General features: G+C 38.4%; 1 non-coding gene across 1 annotated transcript; it reads left to right on the top strand.

Moving 5' to 3' along the window:
• The first annotated feature begins 713 nt into the window (after positions 1-713).
• Positions 714-821, top strand: LOC128285053 (small nucleolar RNA R71). Its single transcript, XR_008275468.1, has one exon. It is a non-coding gene; the product is annotated as a small nucleolar RNA R71 (small nucleolar RNA).
• Positions 822-5,229: the final 4,408 nt, after the last annotated feature.

Genomic DNA, 5,229 nt, shown 5'->3' with positions numbered 1-5,229 from the left:
CTCCTATGGTCTCCTAAGTATAAAACATGAAATTAAAGCATTAGGAGCATCGAATTCACCAATTCTAGTGGGAAATCATCCATAAAATGCATTAAACATGGGGTAAAAATATTTATAAATTACGGTTTATCATTAGTTTTCAACACTGAGATAAAATTTGTTAGCATTTCCTCAAGGTTCGGCTTCTTTTCCTGTTGGTAAGGTGGTTGTTAAGAACCCGGAGGGTGTTGTGGCCTTTGATTTCCTTGACCGCCCCATGAGAAATTGGGATGGTTCCTCCAACCTGCATTATAAATATTACTATATGGGTTATTTTGAGGCCTAGAGTTATTGTTACCTATATATTGGACTTGTTTCTCCTTGATGCTAGGGTTTAAGGGTTGATATTCTGTGTATGCTTCTCCACCATTTGAATCGCACCTCATCACTGGATGTACCTGAGTAGAACCACACAACCCGTCAATCTTTTTATTTAAGAGTTCTACCTAGTTTGATAGCATAGTAACTGCATCGAGGTTGAAAACACCGGCTGCTTTCGTCGGATTGTCCTCATAACTTGCCACTGATAGTTATTCAGAGACATCTCCTCAATAAATTCGTAAGTCAGTTTAGGTGTTTTTTTATTCAAAGTTCCATCGGCGGCTGTGTCGATGAGTTGCCTAGTTGAAGGGTTCACACCGTTGTAAAACGTCTAAACCTGTAGCCAAAGTGGCAAACCATAGTGAGGGCACCTTCTCCAAAGATCTTTGTATCTCTCCCATGCACCATAAAGTGTTTCTAGATCCATCTGTACAAAAAGAAGAGATGTCATTCCTCAACTTAGCCGTTTTAGCTGGCGAAAATATTTAAGTAAAAACTTTTCGGTCATTTGTTCCCAAGTAGTGATCGACCCTCGTGGTAACGAGTTCAACCACTGTTTAGCTTTGTTTCTCAATGAAAAGGGAAACAACCGAAGGCGAATGGCATCATCAGAAATGCCATTGATTTTAAAAGTATCGCAAAACTCCAGAAAATTCACCAAGTGATTGTTTGGATCCTTATCCTGCAAACCATCAAACTGAACAAACTGTTGTATCATTTGAATTGTGTTAGGTTTCAATTCAAAATTATTTGCAGCAATAGCGGGTCTAACTATACTTACTCAGTTCCTATTAAATTAGGTTTAGCATAATCATACATAGTGCCTGGAGCAGGATTCTGATTTACTGGATCAGCAACAATCGCAGAAGGTAGCGGATTTTCCTGATTTTCAGCCATCTTCTCGGTTGTGGTGTGAATGTCATCCTCTTGCTCTTCCTCTGTGTATCTTAGGCTTCGCCTTATTTCTAGTCGATTTTTGTGAGCTGTGCGATTGATCTCACTATCAAAAAGTAATGGTCCCGACGGGTTTTTTCTAGTCATACACTATAAAAAACCTGCCATAAGCGAATAAATGAAAAATTAGAAAAGAAAATAAAAATTTAAATGCAATAAAAGTAAAATGGCTAAAGTAATAAAAATTGAGTGTTCCTAATATCTGAGTTCCCCGGCAAAGGTGCCAAAAACTTGATCGTGTGATGTGATACGTGCAATAAGTTTTATAATTTTTAGAATGGATCGTCCCTTGAAAACCAACAAACTATCATGACGAAGGCAAGCGCACCTGTCGAATAGTAGTATAGCTTTAGAAAGACCGGATTGTCGAACCCAAAGGAACTAAAAGTACTAGTATTAACTTTCTTTTTATTATCTAGCCTAAAAATTAAGGGTTTTGTTTATCTAAACTAATTAACTATACTAAGAATGCACAGAAAGAAAATTTGAAAAAAAAAACTTTTAAGAAAACTGATTGATTAAGACAATACTTTAGAAAGAATCCACCTAGACTTCACTTGTTATTTGACTATGAATTAGACGATTTATCCATTTGACTTGATCCGTAGAAATCATTAATTTATATTATTATCTCTCTCGAGACTAACAACGTCTAACCCTAGGTTGATTAATGATACGTGATATTCGTGGCAGGTTTTAAAAATTTATAATTAATCGTTCTTGAAACTAACTATTATCACGATGAAGGCAAGTGTACCTATCGAACAGTAGTATAGCTTTAGCAAGACCGGATTGCCGAACCCAAAGGAACCAAGAGTACTAGTAATTACTTTCTTTTCATTATCTAGCCTAAAAATTAAGGGATTTCTTTATCTAAACTAATTAACTAAACTAAGGGTGCACAGAGAGAAAATTGGGAAAAAGCTTTTGGGAAAACTCGATTGATTAAGGCAATACCCAAGGAAAAATCCACTTAGACTTCACTTGTTATTTGACTCCTAATCAGACGATTTATTCATTTAACTTGATCCATAGAAATCCTTAAATTATATTATTATCTCTCTTGATACTAATAACGTCTAATCCTAGGTTGATTTAATTGAAATCTCTTTCTAATTAACACCTTAGTGTTGCATTAACTCGATCTATGGATCCCCTTATTAGGTTACACCCTAATCTGGAAAAATCTTATCACCCTATCTCTAGGCGTGCAATCAACTCCGCTTAATTACAACAAATTTACTCTTGAACAGGGAGTTTTCCTCCTCTGAGTAAGAGCATTAACTTGAATCAATCCTGGAATATTAAAACAAGAATTAAGAACACATAATTAAGAACAAGTCAAATATTTATCATACAATTCAAATAATAGTAACAAGATTTGTCTTAGGATTCATTCCCCTTAGGTATTTAGGGGGTTTAATTTATAATAAAAGAAAACATCTTAAAAGAATAATGAATACAAAACATAAAGAAAACCCAAAACCCCTGAATAGAAATTAAAGGGAGATCTTCAATCTTGACGATGAATCCGGCTTCTGAGATGGACCAATCGACTTCCCTTTAGTAATTCCTTGCTTCCTACTCCACGTCTCTGTTCTAAGTGCCTCCTCAGGTGTTTAAATAGGCTTTAGAATGCCTAAGAGCCCTCAAAAGTGGCCATTTCTAAATAGGACTATACTTGGGCTGGAAAAGGACATGCCAGTGTGCGATTGCTCCAGCCCATGGTCAAGGCTGTTAAATAGGCACGGGTGTGTGGTCTACCCGTGTAAGTCGTGCATCGATCCTTCCAAATGGACACGACCGTGTGGCTTACCTATGTGAGGAAATCCAGGCTGTGTTGAATTCCCATGTGGGTTCATTTTTCTCCATTTTTGGCTCGTTTCTCGCTCTTTTTACTCTCCTATGCACACCTAAGTATAAAACATGAAATTAAAGAATTAAGAGCATTGAATTCACCAAATCTCAAGAGAAATCATCCATAAATGTGCTAAGCATGGGATAAAAATATGTATAAATTACTGTTTATCAATTAATTGAAATCTCTGTCTAATTAACTCCCTAGTGTTGTATTAACTCGATCTATAGATTCCTTTATTAGGTTTCACCCTAATCCGGCAACATCTTATCACCCTATCTCTAGGCGTGCAATCAACTTCGCTCAATTATGCTAGATCTACTCTTAGACAGGGACTTTTGCTCCTTTGAATAAGCACATCAATGCTTGAATCAATATCCTGGAATATTAAAGTAAGAATTAAGAACACATAATTAAGAACAAGTCAAATATTTATCATACAATTTAGAACATAATAACAAGATCCGTCTTAGGTTTCATTCCCCTTAGTTATTTAGAGGGTTTAGTTCATATTTATGAAAGAAAACATCTCAAAAGAATAAAGATAACAAAACATAAAGAAAACCTAAAACTCCTGAAGGAAATTGAAGGGAGATCTTCAGTCTTGAAGATGAATCTGGCTTCTGAGATGGATAAATCAACTCTCTTCGAGTAATTCCTTGCCTCCTAACCTGTGTGTACCCTTTAATCCTCCTCTAGTGTGTTTAAATAGGCTTTAGAATGCCTAAAAGCCCTCAAGAGTGGCCTTTTTCCGAATAGGACTAAACTTGGGCTTAACAGGGGCACGCCTGTGTTCGATTTCTTCAATCCATGTTCAAGGCTGTTAAATAGACACGGGCGTGTGGTCTGCCCGTGTAAGTCGTGCTCAATTTTTCTAAAAGGACATAGGCATGTGGTCTACCCGTGTAAGGAAGTCCAAGCCATGTTAGAGCCTGCTAGAACTACACGAGCATGTGGTTTGCCCGTGTACAGAAGTCCAGGCCGTGTTGATTTCACATGTTGGTCCATTTTCTCCGTTTTCGGCCCGTTTCTCGCTCTTTTTACTCTCCTATGCTCACCTAAGTATAAAACATGAAATTAAAGGATTAGGAGCATAGAATTCACCAAATCTAAGGAGAAATCATCCATAAATGTGCTAAGCATGGGATAAAAATATGTATAAATTACAGTTTATCACGGAGTGTTTTCAACTATTATACTCAAAGTCCAAGACACGGTGCATGCTATATAAGAGTGCGTAGATCCAACATCAATAAGTGCAGTATAGGGTATATTAATAATAAAGAATGTACTCGTAATAACATCTGGGGTGTCTCCATCCTTTTGATGACGTACATCATAAACCAGTCCTAGATGCCTTGCTTTAATACGACTCGCACCTCTACCCAAAGCTCCACGAGCAAGGCCCATACCATTTCCACCCCTGGCCTAACCACGGCCTCTCGGTGGATACTGGAAACCCCTCTGTGACTGAACAGTGCCCATAGCAGTAGCTTGCATCTGATCGGGCTTCCGTGGACATTCCCTGATATGGTGCTCCATAGATCCGCACCTTAAACATGCCCCTATCCGTACCCAACACTCCCCTTTATAGCGCTTCCCATAAACAGTAAAAGGCTGCGACCCAAAAGTAGCAATAAGGGGCCCAACTCTGATTGGTCCATCAAACCTTGCTTTTTTCTTAGGCCCTATAGCTGAACCTGAGGGCTCTCAAACCTTCTTGTTTCTACCCTTATCCTCTTCACGATTTTGGCGCTCAGCGCGCTTTACATCTTCGGCGATCTTTGCCTTTTCCACCAACATAGTAAAATCCCACTCCTCCTGTTGAGTTATCAAAACTCGTAGATCATCTCTAAGGCCATCCTCAAAACACACGCAGCTCTCATACTCAGCTACCACCATGCCTCCCGCATAGTGGCTCAATTTCAAAAATTCTGCCTCATATTCAGCCACGGACTTATCCTTCTGGATCAGACTCAGAAACTCCCTCCTGCGGGCATCCACATAGCTAGGACCCACAAACTTCCCTTGGAATGCATTCTTGAAGAACTCCTAAT

The sequence above is a fragment of the Gossypium arboreum genome, chromosome 11, assembly GCF_025698485.1.
Source record: "Gossypium arboreum isolate Shixiya-1 chromosome 11, ASM2569848v2, whole genome shotgun sequence".
Classification (NCBI taxonomy): domain Eukaryota; kingdom Viridiplantae; phylum Streptophyta; class Magnoliopsida; order Malvales; family Malvaceae; genus Gossypium; species Gossypium arboreum.
This window is presented reverse-complemented; position numbering and strand designations above follow the sequence as displayed.